The sequence below is a fragment of the Petromyzon marinus genome, chromosome 83, assembly GCF_048934315.1.
Source record: "Petromyzon marinus isolate PM22_M1 ecotype Great Lakes invasive population chromosome 83, UKy_Petmar_22M1.pri1.0, whole genome shotgun sequence".
Taxonomy (NCBI): domain Eukaryota; kingdom Metazoa; phylum Chordata; class Hyperoartia; order Petromyzontiformes; family Petromyzontidae; genus Petromyzon; species Petromyzon marinus.
In genome coordinates this window covers 4,335,176-4,360,012 of record NC_133748.1, presented here as the reverse complement: position 1 = coordinate 4,360,012, position 24,837 = coordinate 4,335,176, and the positions used below count along the sequence as shown (strand labels likewise).

Below are 24,837 nucleotides of genomic sequence, written 5' to 3'. Positions count from 1 at the left end.
CTAATAGTAGGAGGCAACACACGTTTTATTCTACACTTTTAACACTGATACACAAAATAACTATAAACGGGTCAGAGCAGCTGGCACACTGTCTGACCCACGGCGCCGGAGATGAAGATGAAGACGTAGCACGCTGTGTTCCATTCCACCGACAGACAGCCCTTATCCAGCCTCGGGACTTCCCTTTTGTGCCCCCCGGCGTGGCCTGGCTCTGCCCTCAGCCACACACCCTTCTGAAACCCAGCAGAAGGTTCTGGGCTATACCTCACGTCTCCCCTCGGTCACCTTTGCCATACAATCCTGTATTCCGGACGATCACGTGCTCCGCCAGCCAGCCAGGGTGTCATGTCCTCATATGCCACCCTCTGCCAGCAGCCAGCGCCACGCACCCTAGTGACCCACTCTGTGGCATTGCATGCTCTGCTGGCAGAATGGGTGCTACACCCTGCTCTGCTGGCAGGTCGGCTATTACGCCCACATTTCCTCTCTCTGTCAGTAACCAGCACTACACACTGTAGTGACCCATCCTATGTCACTACACATACATTAATTCATAATTATTTCTATTAATTCCATGTTTTTTATCCATACATGCAATCGACTGATACAGAGATTCAGGAAATGTGCACCCAGATACACAGGGACATAGGAAGAGGGAAAGTTACAGTAAACAGATTAAGATAGTGAAAGAAATAAACAAAAAAGAACCGGGACACAGTCTATGGAATCATTTATTTCTGTTAGTGCTCAAATAACTCACTGTGTACAGAAACACCACTTTACCAAATAATCCAAAGTTCTACCTCTCCCCTAACCAAGTTAAGCTCATAACTCTCAAGGTGCATTATAATATCGTTATTAGGCTGTCATATTAATGTGGATCGGTGGTGACCTGGTGGACAGATCTCTGTAGAGATGAAGCATTCTGACAGATGAGTCGTATTTATTTGTACAGAAAGTTGACCATAACCTGAAAGCGAGTCATCAACAGGCAGCGAAAGACACGCTGCTAACCATTATTAGGCAGGCTGTCATCCTACCGGAGCCTGCCAAAAACCTCAAATTCAACCAACCACTTATTTCCTACCAAAATAACGGCAAACAGCCCAGGCCACTCGATAAAACTATCCTGTAGTTGATTTTTGCTGAGCAAGTTTCGAGCTGCTTGGATAATACAGTTTCTCTGTTTGTACCTCATGTAAAGTTCGTGTGGGGACACGGTTAGGATTGAATGTGGGGGTCGCGAAAAGGACAAGAGACTATGCCCATTGAAATAACCTTGCAAGGAAGGCGGGACAAGGGGTTAACGGTTTACAAGAAAAGCCCACAGATACAGATTGGCAGGAGAGATAAATGTAGGGGAGACGAAGCGAAGGGGCGCCGGGTAAGGCTGGTCATCAACAAAAGTGTTCATGCCATAAGTGTTGGTCTATATTGGAACAATAATTTCCTTACCGACCTAATTTCAAGAAACCAACCATGCCCTACCTTCCCAGGTTCTTAACGTTGATCTTCATAATGGACACACGTTCCATGCACAGCATCATTCCCAAAAATCATGGTTGAGGAGTGCTGACACATTTCTTCAACACGTGGGGTGAACAAACCCCGTCAACAACGGAATGTCAGTACAACGATGCAACAGTGGAGTACGTGAGGGTGGGATGAGAGTTGTGAATCAGCTACTTTGAAATCGCCCATTGTCTAAAGATGAACTGAACACAATAATTATTCGCGTAAACCTTCTGAGAGTAAATTATTTCAGTAGCTCTGATTTACCACAAGCAAAACTCCGTACCTGTATTTGCATTGAATGTCTCATCAGCAGAGTCAGGCTTTGCTTGTACCAATGCTGGTGGACCGCTGGATGTTGAAGGGAAGGAACCTAAATTAATATTTTGATCCTCGTTTAACAAATAATTATATACAACTCAAAATAATCATGAGCGTCGTTGGAGAATATTTAAAAATGTTTACTCAACGCATTGGCACTCGCCCACACCCGCAATCCCACAGAACCGGTTTGGCCATTGAAGGGTCGAGGGTCGCAGTCGTTTCTCTACGTCTCTCTTCAAAGCAGCAGCGTTCTGCACTGCGAGGGTCTTGGAGTGTTGCAGCGCCGTACAACTCCCAAGTTCGTGAAGCAACCAAGAACCGAATCGTCTGAGAGGAGATGGAGCGATGAAATCATCCCGTGTGCAGGTACTGAGAGGATTGTTGCACTGCAGAACCGTGACGGCTCGGGGAAGCCTTCATCCAGCAGTGTATCGCTCATGGCTGATGATTGTAAAGGTAAAGGGGCACTACAGTCGCGAGATGTTAACTACCTCACCTTGTGTGCAATCGTTCGTGGGTTCGATCCCAGCCCTGACACCTGTTTATTTGGCGTTTGCATGATCACCTCTTTTTCACGTAGGATTTTCTCCAGGTCACCCGTTACCCCACACATTTAAAAAAAATGGGCTTAGACTATTTAGTTGCTATAAATTTCCACGCGATAAGCCATTTCGTTATCATTTGTGGCCAGGTCGCTTCTGAAAAATAGTTATATAGCTCAGTGGGCGATACTTGTTAAATTATAAATAGTTTAGTTTCAAAGTAAAAAAAAAATGATAGCACGACACGTGCTGGAGTGGCATGTGTTCAGCACATGTCCTAACGGTATACACACATTTAAAGTGATTGAATAAGGAATGTGTTCGTATGCATTACTAAACCGGGAGATATGGAGAGGATTGTGTAATGTTCATGTCTTGTACTTGTGCGTCGCTTTTGTCAATCCAATGCTGGATGAAGACCGTCCAACGCCGTGCAGGTTGTAGGGAGTTGTTTAGCCTTCACCACGCTGGTCAGTAATGGAGTGTAGATATGGGAGCATAGAAGTGCAGTATAGCAATCAATGGATATTGATTGTTTAGCTCATGACACAATGGTTCATCTTCATCTGCCAATGTGTGTAAATTGTGGATCAGTGTGAAAATGGAGATCTTCACTGAAGTAAATTTATTTTACAGGGAAGTGGTGAGAAAAGTTTCGGTTTTCCTGAAAAACTAAATATTTAACAAGACAGGTATGTGCCACACGCAAACTGTCTAACAAGGCAAACGATAAGCTGGTTTAGTTGATTGTAAATACCATTATTATTCAATATTGGCAAACATCACCATCTCAAACCAACTGCTACAAAAAGTTGGCTGGTTGAGAATAATTTAACAATCTTCCTTATTCTGTGAATCCTTTAAAAACATTGTGAAATAAAATAGAACATTCTATATACACGTGTGTTACACTTACAGACATGCATTTGATTATCCATTGATTAATTCATTGATTTTATCCTTGCATTAATTCATTTATACCATTACATTCATCCATCAAGCATTAATTAATAATTACTTAATTCATTCCATGTTTCGTTATCAATACATGCAATAGACTGATACAGAGATTCAGGAAATGTGCACCCAGATACACAGGGACATAGGATGAGGGAAAGTTACAGTAAACAGATTAAGATAGTGATAGAAATAAAAAAAAGAACCGGGCCACAGTCTATGGATTCATTTATTTCTGTTAGTGTTCAAATAAGTAACTGTGTACAGAAACGTCACGTTACCAAACAATCCAAAGTTCTACCTCACCCCTAACCAAGTTAAGCTCAGAACTCTCAAGGTGTATTATAATAACATTATTAAGCTGGCCTATAAATGGGGATCCGTGGTGATCTGGTGGACAGATCTCTGTAGAGATGAAGCATTCATACAGATGAGTTATATTTATTTTTACAGAAAGTTGACCATAACCTGAAAGCGAGTAATCAACAGGCAGCCAGAGACACACTGCTAACCATTATTAGGCAGGCTGCCATCCAACTGGAACCTGCCAAAAACCTCAAATTCAACCAACCATTTATTTCCTACCAAAATACAGCAAACAGCCCAGGCCACTCGGTAAAATAATCCTTTAGTGGATTTGCTGGGCAAGTTTCGAGCTGATTGGCTAATACAGTTTATCTGTTTGTACATCATGTAAAGTTCGTATGGGGACACGGTTAGGATTGAATGTGGGGGTCGCGAAACGGACAAGAGACCACTCCCACAGTGATAACCTGGCAAGGAAGGTGGGACAAGGGGTTAGCGGTTTACAAGAAAAGCCCACAGATACAGATTGGCAGGAGAGATACATGTAGAGGAAACGAAGCGAAGGGGATCAGGGTAAGGCTTGTCATCAACAACAGTGTTCGTGCCGTAAGTGTTGGTATTGATTGAAACAATAGTTTCCTTACCGACCTAAATTTCAAGAAACCAACCATGCCCTACCTCACGGCTCTTCAAGAACCATATATTCCCAAGTCCTTAACGTTGATCTTCATAATTGACATACGTTCCATGCATGCTTCCCAAAAATCATGGTTGAGGAGTGCTGACACATTTCTTCAACACGTGGGGTGAACAAACCCCGTCAACAACGGAATATGTCAGTACAACGATGCAACAGTGGAGGACGTGAGGGTGGGATGAGAGTTGTGAATCAGCTAATTTGAAATCGCCCATTGTCTAAAGATGAACTGAACACAATAATTATTCGCGTCAATCTTCTGAGAGTTTATTATTTCAGTAGCTCTGATTTACCACAAGCAAAACTCCGTACCTGTATTTGCATTGAATGTCTCATCAGCAGAGTCAGGCTTTGCTTGTACCAATGCTGGTGGACCGCTGGATGTTGAAGGGAAGGAACCTAAATTAATATATAGATCCTCGTTTAACGAATAATTATATACAACTCAAAATAATCATGAGCGTCGTTGGAGAATATTTAAAAATGTTTACTCAACCCATTGGCACTCGCCCACGCCCGCAATCCCAAAGAACCTGTTTGGCCATTGAAGGGTCGAGGGTTTCAGTCGTTTCTCTACGCCTCTCTTCACAGCAGCAGCGTTCTGCACTGCGAGGGCCTCTGAGTGTTGCAGCGCCGTACAACTCCCAAGTTCGTGAAGCAACCAAGAACCGAATCGTCTGAGAGGAGATGGAGCGATGAAATCATCCCGTGTGCAGGTACTGAGAGGATTGTTGCACTGCAGAACTGTGACGGCTCGGGGAAGCCTTCATTGGCTGATGATTGTTAAGGTAAAGGGGCACTACAGTCGTGAGATGTTAACTACCTCACCTCGTGTGCAATAGGTTGTGGGTTTGATCCCAGCACTGACACCTCTAAATTTGGCGTTTGCATGATCACCTCGTTTTCACGTAGGATTTTTTCCAGGTCTCCCGTTACCCCCCATATAAAAAAAATGGGCTTAGACTATTTAGTTGCTATAAGTTCCACGCGAAAAGCCGTTTTGTTATCATTTGTGGCCAGGTCGCTTCTGAAAAAGAGTTATATAGCTCAGTGGGCCTTGCTTGTAAAATTATAAATAGTTTAGTTTCAAAGTAAAAAAAATCGTAGCACGACACGTGCTGGAGTGGCATGTGTTCAGCACATGTCCTAACGGTATACACACATTTAAAGTGATTGAATAAAGAATGTGTTCGTATGCATTACTAAACCGGTAGATGTGGAGAGGATTGTGTAATATTCATGTCTTATACTTGTGCATCGCTTTTGTCAATCCAATGCTGGATGAAGACCGTCCTACACCGTGCAGGTTGTAGGGAGTTGTTCAGCCTTCACCACGCTGGTCAGTAAAGGAGTGTAGATATGGGAGCATAGAAATTGCAGTATAGCAATGGATATTGATTGTTTAGCTCGTAACAAAATGGTTCATCTTCATCTGCCAATGTGTGTAAATTGTGGATCCGTGTGATAATTGAGATCTTCACTGAAGTAAATTTCTTTTACAGGGAAGTGGTGAGAAAAGTTTAGTTTTTCCCTGAAAAACTAAATATTTCACTAGACAGGTATGTGCCACACGCAAACTGTCTAACAAGGCAAAAGATCAGGTGCTTTAGTTGATTGGAAATTCCATAATTATTCAATATTGGCAAACATCACCATCTCAAACCAACTGCTACAAAAAGTTGGCTGGTTGAGAATTATTTAACAATCTTCCTTATTCTGTGAATCCTTTTAAAACATTGTGAAATAAAATAGAACATTCTATATACACGTGTGTTACACTTACAGACGTGCATTTGATTATGCATTGATTAATTCATTTATTTTATCCATGCATTAATTAATTTATACCATTACATTCATCCATCAAGCATTAATTAATAATTACTTTATTCATTCCATGTTTCTTTATCCATACATGCAATCGACTGATACAGAGATTCAGGAAATGTGCACCCAGATACACAGGGACATAGGAAGAGGGAAAGTTACAGTAAACAGATTAAGATAGTGATAGAAATAAAAAAAGAACCGGGCCACAGTCTATGGATTCATTTATTTCTGTTAGTGTTCAAATAAGTAACTGTGTACAGAAACGTCACGTTACCAAACAATCCAAAGTTCTACCTCACCCCTAACCAAGTTAAGCTCAGAACTCTCAAAGTGTATTATAATATCGTTATTAAGCTGGCCTATAAATGGGGATCCGTGGTGATCTGGTGGACAGATCTCCGTAGAGATGAAGCATTCAGACAGATGAGTTATATTTATTTTTACAGAAAGTTGACCATAACCTGAAAGCGAGTAATCAACAGGCAGCCAGAGACACACTGCTAACCATTATTAGGCAGGCTGCCATCCTTCCGGAGCCTGCCAAAAACCTCAAATTCAACCAACCACTTATTTCCTACCAAATTAGCAGCACACAACCCAGGCCACTCGGTTAAATTATCTTGTAGTTGATTTGCTGAGCAAGTTTCTAGCTGTTTGGATAATACAGTTTCTCTGTTTGTACATCATGTAAAGTTCGTGTGGGGACACGGTTAAGATTAAATGTAGGGGTCGCGAAAAGGACAAGAGACTACGCCCATAGAAATAACCTGGCAAGGAAGGTGGGAAAAGAGTTTAGCGGTTTATAAGAAAAACCCAGAGACGGAGCGAAGGGGCCCCGGGTAAGGCTGGTCATCAACAAAAGTGTTCGTGCTGAAAGTGTTGGTATTCATTGGAACAATAGTTTCCTTTCCGACCTAATTTCAAGACACCAATCATGCCCTACATCACGACTCTTCAAGAACCATAGATTTCAAGGTCCTTAACGTTGATCTTCATAATGGACATACGTTCCATCCACAGCATCATTCCCAATAATCATGGTTTAGGAGTGCTGACACAGTGGTGAACAAACCCCGTCAACTGAAACTGCCTAGGTTGACCAATCGCCGATTCACCCTTGTTAATTTCTCCTCCAGTGGATGTGACAGGATCCAAAGTATTGTTGTGGCACATGGGCACATGCATGTAACCTAGCTATGCAAACCCCTTTTTAGGGCATTTGTCACAACAAATCCTATACAGGCTCCGAACTTGACTTCTTTGGAAGACACATCAATGAATGTCTTAGCATTGCCACGTTTTCCAGAGAGTAAGTTAATGCCATCATTAAATTTGTTCAAAATGTTTATCCAGCACCACAATCAACTAATAACAGAAAACAGCCCTCTCCATTCAGGACATCAGACTATCTATCCAAGATGATAAACTACCCATATCTGTCAATAAAAACCATCAGACTCACACTGTTACTTGATGTACACATCATCACACACTGTCCACACCTTTCCACATATACTCCACCACTAACTACACAAAATGCAGTGTTCCAACCATAATGCAACATTCCAGTAGCATTTTAAATTTTCAGTTTAAAGGAAACAGGTCTCTTTATTTCTATGTTTTTTTTTAATCAAGATTGAAAACTCATTTCTTTACGCGGTTGGCTATGTACGTTGCGAAAGAAGTTCAACATTCGTAGATTACTCAATTGCTTCTAACATGTAGTTAATCATATGCCAATTTACAAATATTTAACCGGGAAAAAAATGTAATTCTTATCATGCCCCATGGTATAAACTCCTGTCCACTCTATCTCTCTAACCTTTAGATTCATCTTATATAATAATACTAATAAGACGTCATGCACTGCAACCAAATGGGACTCATTAACATAATTTTATACTTAGCACCATCACACAGGCTGGTTGGCTTCTTTCTGAGTGCTAACTTACCTATAAATTACCTGTAAACGTGATACAAACTTCCGATTAATAATACTAGCGGGAAGTTCCCGGCATTGCCTGGGCGATAAAGACACACACACATCGACTTACACACACACACAGACATCGACCCACACAAATATAAACACATCGACTTACACACACACACATGGACTCACACACACAGGTATCGACTTTAGACACACGCACACACATCGACTCGCACACACACATGGACTTAGACAAACCTGTAAATATAAACAATGTGCTAACTTAATTTCAAAATATTAGTTGTCTACACACACACACCACGCACACACATTGACAAACACACACACATCGACTGACACACATATCAAATCACACACACACACGTACTAATGGACTCGCACACAGACTTACACTCAGGCACAGCGACTTACACACGCACATATCGACTTACAAAGACACAGCGACTCACACACACACATGGACTTACACACATACATCGACTAACACACATCGATTTCATAATACACGTTTTTGGGTTAGATCGCGTTATTTATAAATGTCACGTAGAATGAGAATAAAATAATAAATTGATCAAATAAAATAACACAATATTCTCACGACGTTTCGGCCACAACACAAGCGACCTTCATCAGGTGATGGGACGAGACTGTCTGGTAGGACAGCGCTGGAGTGAAAAAGCCACGTTCAGATCACAACCTTTAAGCTGTGTGAGAGGAAACAAAGCGCCTTGACAAAGGAATTAGCATATAATTTAGCATTGAAAAGGCTGAGTGATTAGCTTGTGACTGGTCACAGAAATGGCTATGTTAAAAGTTAAAGCATACACATCCGCAGAGGCACACCTTGACAAAGGAATTAGCATAGAATTTAGCATTGAAATAGCTAAGTTAAAGCATACACATCCGCAGAGGCACCCCTTGACAAAGGAATTAGCATAGAATTTAGCATTGAAATAGCTGAGTGATTAGCTTGTAACTGGTCACAGAAATAGCTATGTTAAAGTCAGAGCATACACATTCACTGAGGCACTTAGTACAAATCAAACAGGAGAATTTAGCATTGAAATAACTAGGTGAATTTAGCATTGAAATAACTGAGTGATTAGCTAGTGACTGGTCACAGAAATGGCTATGTTGAAGTCAAGGCCTACACATCTGAGCTATTCACAGTACTATATAGTGAACCAATAAAAAAATATATAAATTACCTTAATGTTATCAATAAACTCTATATTCTCCAATCAGCTAAGCTACCAACAATAAGTCGTTATATATCACAATGCTATATGGCGAAAAAATGGGTGGATTCTTACACTCAACTTTAGCAACACGGATAGCTACGGGCCCCGTTCAGACGGACAAGTTCATCCATGGTCGGAACAGAGGAGGAGGAGAGAGACAGCTGCGAGGCGCTATTATACTCCATGTTGTAAACCATACCATTAACCGTGGTGTGAGAGGTATTAAGAGTCAATGCTGGCGAAAGAGCTGCGGTCTGAAGGTCATCGTAAAATACAATTAATTAAGAACAGAAATTGTTTAAAACATCTTTACAATGGTTACTAAGCCAGAATCCATCTTCTCGGTTGAAATTGTCTCTGTGCTTGTATATGTGAATGGCTCATGAACGAATCTCTCATGGTAGCCGGTTGGTTTGCAAAGAACCTCCGTCTTGGAGAAGTCAATGTCATGTGAGCCCACTGAATTATAACAGTGATCTGCCACGGCAGTGGAGTTCATTCTACCGTGTTTCAAGTCTGCTTTATGTTCGCGGATGCGGTCCGAGATATGTCGTTTGGTTTCTCCAATGTAACTACTACCACAGAGGCACTTTACTTTGTAAATGCCCGGGTACTGTATGTCTGGAACAGCATCTTTTACAGATGGAACTAAATCACGGATTTTATGTACTGTGTTGAATCTGACCTGGATCTTGTGTTTATTCAGGATTTTGGAGATCTTTTTAGTGACCCCTGCAATGTAGGGTAAGGTGATGGTTTTGAGTGGCTCCACAAGAGGATCCTTCTTCATGACTGGAGTGATGGCTTTGCGGATTGTGTAGTCGGAGTAGCCATTAGCCCTGAGAGCCTGGTGTACGTGCTTGAGTTCACTGGTAATGTGTTCCTGGTCGGAAATGCATTGGGCTCTATGGTATAGAGTCTTGATGAGGGAGTTCTTCTGGGATGGATGGTGGTGGGAATCCAGTTTCAAGTAAGCATCTGTATGGGTAGCTTTCCTGTAGACAGAGTGGCTCATTGAACCATCATGTCTCCTTTTAATTAAGACATCCAAAAAGGGTAGTTTGCCATCTTTTTCGACCTCCATGGTAAATCTGATGGCTGGGTGTATGGAATTGATGTGGTCGCGGAATTGGTCTAGAGCAGGCTGGCCATGTGGCCAGATGACAAAGGTGTCATCAACGTACCTCTTCCATAAGGTCGGGCGTAGAGTGGCAGTCTGGATGGCGTCAGTTTCAAATTTTTCAATGAATACGTTGGTTACAACCGCATTAATTGATGAGATCAAACAGTTCTCGTTGAAACCCTCTGCTGCCAGACCACCAAGATATATATGGCCTTCCAAAAATACACAAAGAAGATACACCCCTTCGTCCCATCGTCTCTACTATCAACTCCCCCACCTACAAACTGGCACGTTTGCTTGCTGATATTCTGCGAACTTTCACTAGAAAAACCTCCTCTGCGGTACTAAATTCTACTCACCTGGTATCGACAATCAAAGGCATTTCCCTGTCCCCAGACGACCTGCTTGTCAGTTTAGATGTGGTGTCTTTGTTCACCAAAGTCCCGGTACCTGACACCATCGCTATCATTGAAGACCTGGTTCATCAAGGACTGCATACTGATGTACCCTCCCTGGTGAGACATTGCTTAACCAACACCTACTTCACCTGGAATGGAACTTTCTACAAACAAACTGAGGGCACCCCAATGGGCTCCCCCCTATCTCCGGTTGTAGCCAACGTATTCATGGAAAAATTTGAAACTGACGCCATCCAGACTGCCACTCTACGCCCGACCTTATGGAAGAGGTACGTTGATGACACCTTTGTCATCTGACCACTTGGCCAGCCTGCTCTAGACCAATTCCGCGACCACATCAATTCCATACACCCAGCCATCAGATTTACCATGGAGGTCGAAAAAGATGGCAAACTACTCTTTTTGGATGGCTTAATTAAAAGGAGACATGATGGTTCAATGAGCCACTCTGTCTACAGGAAAGCTACCCATACAGATGCTTACTTGAAACCGGATTCCCACCACCATCCATCCCAGAAGAACTCCTTCATCAAGACTCTATACCATAGAGCCCAATGCATTTCCGACCAGGAACACATTACCAGTGAACTCAAGCACGTACACCAGGCTCTCAGGGCTAATGGTTACTCCGACTACACAATCCGCAAAGCCATGACTCCAGTCATGAAGAAGGATCCTCTTGTGGAGCCACTCAAAACCATCACCTTACCCTACATTGCAGGGGTCACTAAAAGATCTCCAAAATCCTGAATAAACACAAGATCCAGGTCCGATTCAACACAGTACATAAAATCCGTGATTTAGTTCCATCTGTAAAAGATGCTGTTCCAGACATACAGTACCCGGGCGTTTACAAAGTAAAGTGCCTCTGTGGTAGTAGTTACATTGGAGAAACCAAACGACATATCTCGGACCGCATCCGCGAACATAAAGCAGACTTGAAACACGGTAGAATGAACTCCACTGCCGTGGCAGATCACTGTTATAATTCAGTGGGCTCACATGACATTGACTTCTCCAAGACGGAGGTTCTTTGCAAACCAACCGGCTACCATGAGAGATTCGTTCATGAGGCCATTCACATATACAAGCACAGAGACAATTTCAACCGAGAAGATGGATTATGGCTTAGTAACCATTGGAAAGATGTTTTAAACCATTTCTGTTCTTAATTAATTGTATTTTACGATGACCTTCAGACCGCAGCTCTTTCGCCAGCATTGACTCTTAATACCTCTCACACCACGGTTAATGGTATGGTTTACAACATGGAGTATAATAGCGCCTCGCAGCTGTCTCTCTCCCCCTCCTCTGTTCCGACCATGGATGAACTCGTCCGTCTGAACGGGGCCCGTAGCTATCCGTGTTGCTAAAGTTGAGGGTAAGAATCCACCCATTTTTTCGCCATATAGCATTGTGATATATAACGACTTATTGTTGGTAGCTTAGCTGATTGGAGAATATAGAGTTTATTGATAACATTAAGGTAATTTATATTTTAGTTTTTTTTTTGGTTCACTATATAGTACTGTGAATAGCTCAGATGTGTAGGCCTTGATTTCAACATAGCCATTTATGTGACCAGTTACTAGCTAATCACTCAGCCATTTCAATGCTAAATTCGCCTAGTTATTTCAATGCTAAATTCTCCTGTTTGATTTGTACTAAGTGCCTCGGTGAATGTGTATGCTCTGACTTTAACATAGCTATTTCTGTGACCAGTTACAAGCTAATCACTCAGCTATTTCAATGCTAAATTCTATGCTAATTCCTTTGTCAAGGGGTGCCTCTGCGGATGTGTATGCTTTAACTTAGCTATTTCAATGCTAAATTCTATGATAATTCCTTTGTCAAGGGGTGCCTCTGCGGATGTGTATGCTTTAACTTTAAACATAGCCATTTCTGTGACCAGTCACAAGCTAATCACTCAGCCATTTCAATGCTAAATTATATGCTAATTCCTTTGTCAAGGCGCTTTGTTTCCTCTCACACAGCTTAAAGGTCGTGATCTGAACGTGGCTTTTTCACTCCAGCGCTATCCTACCAGACAGTCTCGTTCCTTCACCTGATGAAGGCCGCTTGTGTTGTGGCCGAAACGTCATGAGAATATTATTGTGTTATTTTATTTTATCAATTTATTATTTTATTCTCATTCTACGTGACTTTACCGAAAGAACGAAAGAAGATGGATCATTGCAGTCACGAAAGCTTTAAATCGAAATTTATAAATGTGTCATAACCCTCCACCACCCGACATGCCAATCAGCAGAAAAAAAGTGTCACGTTGACAAAAGACAAATAGTTCACTAAGTAGTGAGCTAAGTAGTGAGCTAAGTAGTGAACTAATTGTCTTTTGTCAACGTGACACTTTTTTGCTGATTAGTCGTATCGGGTGGTGGAGGGTTACGACACGTTTATAAATAACGCGATCTAACCCAAAAACGTTTATTATGAATAATATTGGTCGCAAAAGCCTACGTGTTAAACATATCGATTTACACGCACACACAATTGATTTTTACTTTCACTTACACACACACATTGACTAACACACACACACATCGACTAACACACACAGACAAATCGACTTACACACACATATCGATGCATACACGCACATGGACTCACACGCAAACATGGACTTAGACACACACGTTATGTTTTTTAATTAAAAATACTAATTATTAAATATTAGTTGTGTACACACACACACACCACGCACACACATTGACTAACACACACACATCGACCGACACACAGACATATCAACTCACGCGCAGATGGACTTGCACACACATCGACTTATACACAACAACCGCCATTCGCCACTAAGTGGCGGTGACGTCAACACGACGCTTGTACCAGGCCATGGCCACCTTGAGGGCACGTGAAGTGTCGAATGCTCGCTGGCAGGAGGTCATGGGGCAGACCCAGGTACCACGAGTCGACTGACTGAGATGACCGAGATGACTGGCTGATGCACCACCTGTGCCCCTACTGTGCCAACTTGCTGTGCTTTGGCCACCCAGCACTCCGCTCGTTGTTGTGAGCGTTGCTCCTCTGCTCTCTGTTGTTATTGGAGGGCGACTGGATTCAACTGCCCAGTAGCGTCCTTCACGAGCCTCCTCCACAGAGGCCGATCTTGACACCGCTGATACGAGTCATCGGCAAGTCCACTCAGCTCCACATCCTCCTGTACCACGTCACTCCATCTCTTCTCTAGCCCGTGCCACGCCCGTTTAGCCCTATCGATCCGGCTGAACAAAAGCTGTTTGGGCATGCGGTGATTGGGTATGCGGGCTACATGGCCCAGCCAACGCAGCCTTGCCTGCCAGAGGTGCTTACTGATGGGACTTTGTCCAGATCTTTCAAGGATTTGTGAGCTCCTATCACAATTCAGCCTGGTTAAACCCAAGATTGATCGTAGGCAGGCCAGCCTAAATGTTTCTAATCACGTTTCGCAAGCGTAGAGAAGGGAGGGAATGACTGTGGCCGAGAAGACCTGAAGCTTCGTGCAGAGCGACAGACCAGGTAGCTTCCACACAGCGTTACGCAACCAATGAAAAGATAATGCCGCTCGGCTGGTTCGGAGTGAGACCTCTGCTGTCAAACCGGAGTCTGTCATGAGCACACTGTCCAGGTATGGAAAACTGTCCACTATCCATAACTGCCCCATCACCGATTGGGAGTTGTGGGGGTGCAGTGCCCGATGGTATAAAATACCCAGGCAGATGCTTCGTTTTGGTGGGGCAGATGCTAAGGCCCCACCTCTTAGTAGCACGCTCCAGTCTCAGCAGCAGCGTCTCCAACTGCTCCTCTGAATGAGCAGCTATTACCAAATCATCGGCATACATAACGTGGTTAAGCAATAGGGAGCCATCCCTTGACCGCACCCGGGCATCGATCAGCCTCCCATTATATCTGTACCATATGGAGATTCCCCCGGTACAGCTATTGAAAGCTTCACGAACTACGTGGTCAAAATAGATGTTAAATAATGTGGGAGCCAGAGGACATCCCTGTCGCACCCCAAGGTATACAGGGAATGGCTCTGACTCCCTGCCACGTAGTTTTACCCGGGCCCACTCACCACTATGAAGGTCCTTAATGATCGTGAGCAGAGGGTCAGGTACTCCAAAAGCACGAAGAACAACCCAGAGTCCAGGCATACTTATGGTATCATAGGCCTTGACCAGGTCAATAAAGCAGAGATGTAGATCTTGCTGGAATTCGCTACACCTCTGCTGTAGCAGAGCGACAGAAAATATGGTATCTGTGCACAACCGCCCTTTCTTGAAACCGCATTGGGGCTCCGCAAGCCTCTCCTCAGCGTGCCTGGCAAGGCGATGTTGAATAATCCTTGCCAGGACCTTTCCCGGCACACTGAGGAGTGAGATGCCCCTGTAGTTGTTACAGTCTGTGCGGTCCCCCTTCTTCAAGAGGGGGACCACCAGGGCATTCTTCCAATCCTGCGGAACCCGTCCAGTGGCCCAGACTTTTGTTATGATGTCATGTAGGGCAGTCTGCGCACAAACGCCATCCTCCCTCAGCATTTCACCTTTCCTGGTCTCAGACTCTGGATCGCCTTCAGTACTTCCTCAACGGATGCCACTCAGCCAGCTACTCACAGGGGGTGACCTCCTCCTCCAATATTTGAGGCACCGCAACCTCAGCAGGATCATCCCCACTTTGTCCCATGATGTTTTCCAGGCTGAAGGATTTCCCCTCCCCCAGGACCTCACAGAAATGCTCAGCAAAACTGCAAACCTGTTCTTGGGGGTCGGAGATTGGATCACCGTTTTTCCCCTAATGATGGTAATAGGTGTGGCGCTGCAAGTTACTTTTTTGATGGCGTTAAATAGGGATTTGTGATCGCGGGCCATTGAGGCAGAATCCATCTCCTCAGCAATCCGCGACCAGCACCCATCCTTGCAGCACCTCACGGCTCTCCGAACCTCTGAGCGAAGGCTGTGGTAAGCCTCCTCATTCTCTGACATGGGATGCTGTAGACGATTAGAGTGGGCCTGTCGCTTTTTCTCAACCATCCGGAACACCTCCTCTGCGGCCAGGGCTCTGGGGAGGTCTGGACCGCGTACCAAAAGCAGCCATTGCAGCTGCATGCGTCACAGTTCTAAACCTCGCCCATTTACCCTCGACAACAGGAGGAGTGGGGGACGATGCCAACCCCAGACGCAAGCGATGATGAAATTCTCACTTGCAACTTCCATCAGCTAGCTGAGACCAGACCACCTTAGGTTGGAATGGGGTCCTGGGTGTACACCCACCACTGAAGTGGAATAATGGCAGGTGCATCTTACAGATGATCTGGCCCATACCTACCAATCACTCCAGACCAGGTGCCAGCATCATGACCAACTGGGGCATTGAAGTCACTCAACAAGATGACTCTATCCCGAGGGGCCACTTTAGCCAGCACCTGTGACAGGAGGTCATAGAAGGCATCTGACTCATCGGCCTTGCCTGCATCCACGGATGTACACACGAATACAATATATATCTAATTGTACATAAACATGTATAAAGATGCTCCGACGAGACGTTCATGAAGACGAAGTTATGATCTTTATTTTCGTATGTGTGGGAGTTCAAATCTCTTCGACGAGTACTAATCGAGCGTAGCCACCAACTCGTCTTCGTCCCAGGCAAGCGCCTCAACTTTTGGCGATGCTCCCTTTTTATATCTCTCTCCCCATCCTTAATTAGCTACCATCTGTAGTCGCTTGCGACAGGTTAGTTCATCTCCGGATGTTAGACATCCAGCCACCCGTGTTATTAATAATCTTTCCAAAACCTGTTATTTATATTTCCAAAATATTTAGTAGCTATGTGTAACGGTTCTCATCACCCCCCTCCCCCCAGCGAAAAAACAGCCGTCCCGGCTATAACATTTCCTCCAATGGTAGGAGATGTCCAATTGTTTTTAAGACAACAGTCTTGGCCCAACGCAATAAATGAATAAGCCTGTGTGCTATGGGAATGCACAAGAGAGAAGAAACCTCTCTCTCTGTCCACCATGGGATTGCTCACCCTGAGGCACGGTTACTGCAAGCCCCAACCGCCATAAGCCCAGGATTCCAGCTATAAACGCTTGTTATAATATAGGACGTCCAATAACTGTTTTAAAGACAACAATCTTGGACCTACGCAAGACATTGATAAGCCCCTGGGCCATGGGCATGCACAAGAGAGAAGGAAGACTTCTCTCTGACTGCCACGGGGTATCTCACCCTGAAGCATGAGTACAAAAAGGCTCAAACAGCACAAGGCTACAAGGCCAGGGGTCATGGAATTCAACCCCCCAAAAGTGATGAGATTCAACTCTCAGCATCCTTGGTCAATGCCAAACACAGGCCCTCGAAAAGGGGAAAAGGCACCACGGCTGATTATGGACTGCATTTCGCAAGCCCAACTAAATTAGATTACCCCTGCGCTTAGTGCCAAATTAAGTAAAACACCCATGCACAACCTACCAACACAACCAGGTGCATTGCCTCCACAAAATTGTTATGCATTTAGTCCACCCGCGTGTGGTTGAAACGGTATGCCTGTCCTGGTGACACAGCTCCCCAGCGCATGCCTGGATGACCCTGAGTCCGCCCGACACCCCCATCCTGCCAGAACTCAAAACCGGCAGAACCTCCTCTATCTCCATTGTGGCCGTGTCTGAGGAGGAGAGGGTGAGAGCATGGTAGCAGCACCTTGCTGGGGCAGATGTCTTCAGGCCCTCTTTACAACACTATTTGGCACGGCAACCCGCAGGCCCAAGAGCACCCCCACTCCACACTAAACCAGAAATCGCCACCCAGCGCAGCGGGCAGCACCTGGAGCACCTCCCCTTCCCTCCACCCATCGACTTCTATCGCAGCCCTGAAGATCCGCAAAGAGGCTGCCTCCACCGGCCGTGAACTCCCCGACTGGCTCCAGCCGGCCTGCTCACCCAGCAAGGGCCCACTGCGGCCAACGAGCGCCCACAGTGGTTCAGCTGGTGGCCACGGTGGCTCAGCAAGTGCTTGGGCCAGTTCAGCGAGTGGTGGTGCAGGGAGCAGCCCCCATCCAGGTTGTGCAGCGCCAGCCCACGGTGCCGCCGGGAATGGCCACCACTCAGGTGCTGCAGGAGCGGTGGCTGTGCAGGCCAAGCAGCCTCGCTGAGCGGTGTTGCAGGGAGCAGCGACTGTGCGGGCCGGGCAGTGTCGGCTCAGGCCGAGCAGCGTCGGCCTGCAGCACTGCGAGAAGCAGCGACTGTGCGTACGTACTGACGCACACAGTACATATTCTGCATCAAATATTGGCGGAAGCAGCCACTCCTTGCGATTGGTTGGATAATGTGTCATCCGTGGCGAAAGTGTGTAGGGCGATTTAGAGCTCAAAATCAGAATTCATTCGAACGTGTTGTGATGGGTACTATAAGATCCGACCATGTCCATCTAGTGCACCCCGAGCTGCATTGGCTTCCTGTTGCCGAAATGATAAATAAGGTCACACTCATTATACACAAAGTGCTTGCCATAAATTAACAATACCTTTCTGAGCTTGTCAAGGAACCTAATTAATCACTCGAACTCCAGTCATCCTCGAAGAGGCTTTTGGTGAGTGATCAAACAAAGATGGTCACTGCATTGTGTGCTTTCAGATGTGCTTCTGTGGTCATCTGAAACGCCCTTCCTTCAAATATTAGGAAGCCACTGGAGCTATGCACTTTTAAATATAGATTAAAACTGATTTCTTTAGAACTGCTTTTTGTGGTAAGTTGTCCATCAACACGTCTATTAGCACGGTAGGCTACATATGGTGCAAAATAAGTTATACATACATATGTAGTGTTAATACTTACTGAATGACTCCGACGACTAGGAATAAGAAGAGCCACTTTTATTGAGTTGACATCATAAGGAACCCTATTACGGAATTACACAATAAGGGACCCTTGGCTTCTTTGGTGTCTTCCAGCTTGTGTCTTCCTCCGAACGACCCTACTCCTCGTGCTTTCCCCTTATATATCCCTCAGCCCCCTTTCTCAAATGTTCCCTCATCCTATTTCTCTCGGAAAATCGCTGAACTTTCCCTCTAATGGAGCCAAACCGTCGCCTCTGGGTTCTGCTTTGTTTCCTGCCTATTCTCATTAAAAACTTTCCGTACAATCACTTCAAAAGCCTGCCTCCTGACCAATCCCTGTTGAGACCTTGTTGATATCTTCTTTGTTTCTTTCGGTAAAGTCACGTAGAATGAGAATAAAATAATAAATTGATAAAACTAAATAACACAATAATATTCTCACGACGTTTCGGCCACAACACAAGCGGCCTTCATCAGGTGAAGGGAACGAGACTGTCTGGAGGACAGCGCTGGAGTGAGAGCCACGCTGAGATCACGACCTTTAAGCTGTGTGAGAAGAAACAAAGCGGCTTGACAAAGGAATTAGCATATAATTTAGCATTGAAATGGCTGAGTGATTAGCTTGTGACTGGTCACAGAAAAGGCTATGTTAAAGTTAAAGCATACACATCCGCAAAGGCACCCCTTGACAAAGGAATTAGCATAGAATTTAGCATTGAAATAGCTAAGTTAAAGTATACACATCCGCAGAGGCACTCCTTGACAAAGGAATTAGCATAGAATTTAGCATTGAAATAGCTGAGTGATTAGCTTGTAACTGGTCACAGAAATTGCTATGTTAAAGTCAGAGCATATACATTCACCGAGGCACCTAGTACAAATCAAACAGGAGAATTTAGCATTGAAATAACTAGGCGAATTTAGCATTGAAATAACTGAGTGAATTAGCTTGTGACTGGACACAGAAAAGGCTATGTTGAAGTTAAGGCCTACACATCTGAGCTATTCACAGTAACTGGGTATACAATACAATATATAATGAATACTATATAGTGAACCAATAAAAAAAATACTAGAATATATAAATTACCTCAATGTTATCAATAAACTCTATATTCTCCAATCAGCTAAGCTACCAACAATAAGTCGTTATATATCACAATGCTATATGGCGAAAAATGGGTGGATTCTTACCCTCAACTTTAGCAACACAGAACGGGACCCGTATCTATCCGTGTTGCTAAAGTTGAGGGTAAGAATCCACCCATTTTTCGCCATATAGCATTGTGATATATAACGACTTATTGTTGGTAGCTTAGCTGATTGGAGAATATAGAGTTTATTGATAACATTGAGGTAATTTATATTTTAGTATTTTTTTTATTGGCTCACTATATAGTATTCATTATTTATTGTATTGTATACCCAGTTACTGTGAATAGCTCAGATGTGTAGGCCTTAAGTTCAACATAGCCTTTTCTGTGACCAGTCACAAGCTAATTCACTCAGTTATTTCAATGCTAAATTCGCCTAGTTATTTCAATGCTAAATTATCCTGTTTGATTTGTACTAGGTGCCTCGGTGAATGCATATACTCTGACTTTAACATAGCTATTTCTGTGACCAGTTACAAGCTAATCACTCAGCTATTTCAATGCTAAATTTTATGCTAATTCCTTTGTCAAGGAGTGCCTCTGCGGATGTATATACTTTAACTTAGCTATTTCAATGCTAAATTCTATCCTTATTCCTTTGTCAAGGGGTGCCTTTGCGGATGTGTATGCTTTAACTTTAACTTAGCCTTTTCTGTGACCAGTCACAAGCTAATCACTCAGCCATTTCAATGCTAAATTATATGCTAATTCCTTTGTCAAGGCACTTTGTTTCTTCTCACACAGCTTAAAGGTCGTGATCTCAGCGTGGCTTTCTCACTCCAGCGCTGTCCTCCAGACAGTCTCGTCCCCTTCACCTGATGAAGGCCGCTTGTGTTGTGGCCGAAACGTCGTGAGAATATTATTGTGTTATTTTATTTTATCAATTTATTATTTTATTCTCATTCTACGTGACTTTACCGAAAGAACCAGGGAAGATGAATCCTTGCAGTCACGAAAGCTTTAAATCAAAATTTAACCTTGTTGATACTTTGGTTCATTTTTTTAATAGCCGTTAGGCTGCACCTTGGTTTGGGGTAATTTTCAGTCATTACACTTACACGATCTGGAGGATCCCAGGTTACTGTTAAAATGACGTCACGAACGAAAAGAGAGAGAAGGCGGAGTGTGAGAGAAACGTCCAGCAGGGGAGTGGTGACGTCACTGAAAGAGGCAGGGCGATTGGGGCGCTTCCTGTTGGGATTTTGAGTTGAGTGGTCACACGCAGCGTGAGCTGATGTTGAAAATAAAGAGGAGTGTTTCATCTCAACTTTCATCCGGTGGACTCATTACACATACATACTTAATGGTCAAAGACAGTTGTACGTCGTACAGTGTACACGCTTTCCATCGCTGTACCACAGGAATGTACATATGGGAGGCTGATCGATGGCTCATTGTGCTCACAATTCTAGATTTAAAGCTTCCACTCCAGCGCTGTCCTCCAGACAGTCTCGTCCCTTCACCTGATGAAGGCCGCTTGTGTTGTGGCCGAAACGTGATTTTTTGTTATTTTATTTTCACCTACGTGACTTTACCCAATAGAACCAAAGAGTATGTGCTCACAATGTTATTTATCTGGTTCCTGGGCAACGAGAGGTACAGCGACTGTGTACCCTTGCCATGATGTGCATGCACTTATCATTTATGTTTTTACAACGCACTTCTCTGACGAGTTTCTTATATTTTTTACCATTTTAAAGTTTTTGTTGTAAAACATTGTAATTGTAATAACGTGCCTTTCCCTAGGCGATGTCTGGAGAGGACGAAGAGGAATGCAGAAGCCAGGCTGACGATGAACTTGCACAAAAGCTCAGAGATGTGGGTCTTGACACAGTTTACTGGAAACAGAAACTGCGTGAGGTTCTGCTCATTTCTAATGCACAGGCCCTGCTTCACCTCGACCAGCAGGACAGCAGAGAACTGGACTCACATTTCCGTAAAGAGTGGGAAAAGCGAGCATTTTATAAAATGCTTGGCATTGTTGCTGCTGATGGTGTTGTCAGTGCTAAAAAGGCAGTGAGCTTGGCTCCACATATACAAATTGATAATCTGTTGCCTTCTGTCGTGTCTGAGAGAATTCACGAGCCTGCCCAAGAAATATGTCCATCTGTTTCAACACATTGTTTGTCAGATACAGAGATTTTACAAAACGCATCAGGGGGTCTTGCTCTAGAGGGGGTTTATATGAGTGGAAAGTTAGAGGATGCATTAGAAAAGAGAGGAAAACTCTTGACGAGCCCACAAACATTCCGGCTCGTGGGTCTGGTCGGCAGGTCAGAGACAAAACAACACGAGTTTATTTCTTTCAATGATGAATCCATGTTCAGGAAGACCATGGAAGTCATGGGCTTCAGCAGCACTGTCTCCGAGAAAGGATGCGTCTCGTCCTTGAGTAGAAAACCAGCCTTAATGCAAGTCAAATCAATGAATCTTAAGGAAATGCAAAATACTCAGACTGATCATTCCTATCTTTCCAGGACACAGTTTACGTACCTGCCCCTAGCCTCAGGTAATCTTCATATGGCACAACTCAGGCTGTCTGAAGCAGCCCTGAAGGAGCTACAAATGATTGAGAATACGTTGGAAAATACAAAGGAAGATTTTAAAAGCAACGTGTTTTCCAGCATGAGCTGCAAATTCTTCCACAATTTTGGCTCTCACGCAAACGAGGGTCCTCTCCAATTTGGAGGAATTTTTTGGAGGAAGGCATCAGCTAAAGGTTTCAGTTTACATCAGCAAGATGAAATAAAACTGCTCTTGTCTGAGTTATTCGAACCAAACATTGGTGCCGACTGCGGCAGTAGTACAACGACTGATACAGGTACTGCAATGACAACTGAGCCAGCTCCAAGTGATTCTGGACATTACAGCCCGGTGCTCACCGATGTGATACAGATGACGGTAACCACAACAGGGGGTAATCCTGATGTACATAATCTCCCTCAGTGGGAATCTGCAATTGTTGTCAATTGCTGAGCTAAATGCCCTTGGCAAGACATTTACAGAAACAAAGAAACAATTAAAAGAAGCGATGGATGCACCGACTTCTTTTGAAACTGCACTGAATGAAGGAAAGGTGAAGGGAACCAATGAAATCACATTTTCCCTCAATTCCCTTTGCCGGTGCTTCCGAGAAATGGAGCGGATGGAGGAGGAGCTCCTGTTCATTTCTTGTGCTGCTGCTTCAGGGTTCCGTACAAAGGAGAGATCGTTCGATCGCCTCCTCGACTATGAAGACGTTAACTGCCTTCAGCACCAAGTGGACGCGGCACACAGCGAGTACTCAGCTCTCAAATCTCAAAGTGCTCTCAAGGCTCAGGCGTATGTCCTCTTGAACGGTTTGACTACAGGAGTACAGTCTAATTCACGGACCCCCCTGGAAAAAGAGGAACATCTGACGTTCATGAAATCCTATTTGGATGCAAACATCTGCACCGAAGTATCAAACGTGGTGCTGGTCTATGATGGAGGCCCCATTGATTGGAACCGACTCGAGGAAACTTTGAAATCTCTTGTTGCTGGGACACTGACTATCACATTGGCTCCTTCGCAGACATCGAAGGTTGAGAGTGAAACAGAGGGGATGAAAACGTTTATGAATCTGTGTAACATACTGGGCTTCAAGAATACTACCCGAAACAAATGCACACAAAGCATATGTGTGTTGTTAAGTCAGAAATACTTAAAGAAGCCCCAATCACAGAGGAAGAACTTGTTCTTCATTATTTGCAGAAACTGATGATGTTTGACTCCGAAGCACGGTATGTTAGTGTTCTGGGTGAAAATGAAAACAATGAAACCATGCAGAATGAAAACTCTAATTATGAAAAGTTTTTTAACCATGATGGTATTGTGAGTAGTCAAGATTGGTCTACGACAGAAACTCGAAGCCATGTTCACCCAATGGATTTGCAAATGGCAATTTTTCATTGTGGAGACAATTTTGTGAGGCAGTACATTTACACCAAACTCTCGTTTTGCCAGTTTGCACTGCCGCTTTTAGTTCCAAATCCTTGTAGCTCAGAAATAGAATTCCCTCTATGGGCATTCTGACAGATTAAAAAGAGCTGGAAATCCCGTGCTGCATCTACTGAGACAGAGCAAACCAACCTCTGTGCGATTGTTAACGCTGACACTCCTCTAGTGTCATTCATTAGGTTTGGTGAATCACCCGCATCGAAATCTCAGATGCTGAACTCTCTGCTTGGAAAGCAAAAGAATGAAGTTTTCTTTCATAGACACTGCAGAGGCAGCAGCAAGAATGGTCTCCTAATGGAAGGAGTCACAGAGATCGCCTGGTACTGTCCAGGTGGGAGGGATAATTACGTCTTTAATGACTGCATAGCGTTCACAAATCTCCATGGAGATGCGAGAGAGCACAAAAAGCAGGTGCAGTTTCTCCTCGAGATATCCACTGTCAACGTGATATTAATGTCAGATTGTGATAACAATGATGAAGCTAAAAGCATTTTGGTAGATTGTCTAAATTCTCCAAAGCCTTTACTTTGCCTTTGGGCTGACAAAGAACGAATCTTGGGTGGACATTATTAAACAAAGGTAAAAATTGGTGTCAAGAATAGAAATGAGGCTGAACTAATGGATGAATTGAAGTCAACCCTCAAATATATGTTGGCCAAATCAAAACAAACGGTTGCAATTAATGATTGCTCGACATCGCTAGACAGTGCGGCTTCAGTGTTGATGAAGATGATGAACAATGTAAACAAGGCAAGTCTATGGCAGGCGTCTTATTGAGTCTTCTGAAGGACAAGCCATTGTCTTCCATGAAGGAGACTTTTCTGCCTCTTCAAGGTAAATTGTGGCACGAGTGGTGCAAGAAAGACAAATAATTCGCTCGCTTGAGAGTAGAGGGGGACCAAAGCGTGGAAGAGTACAGGGACAACATTGAAATTGAAAAACAATC

General features: G+C 43.9%; 1 long non-coding RNA gene across 1 annotated transcript in view; it reads right to left on the bottom strand.

Moving 5' to 3' along the window:
• LOC142907779 (uncharacterized) overlaps positions 1 to 24,837 on the bottom strand; it is a 92,221-nt gene that overhangs the window by 9,292 nt on the left and 58,092 nt on the right. The gene's annotated exons all lie outside the window — the stretch shown is intronic.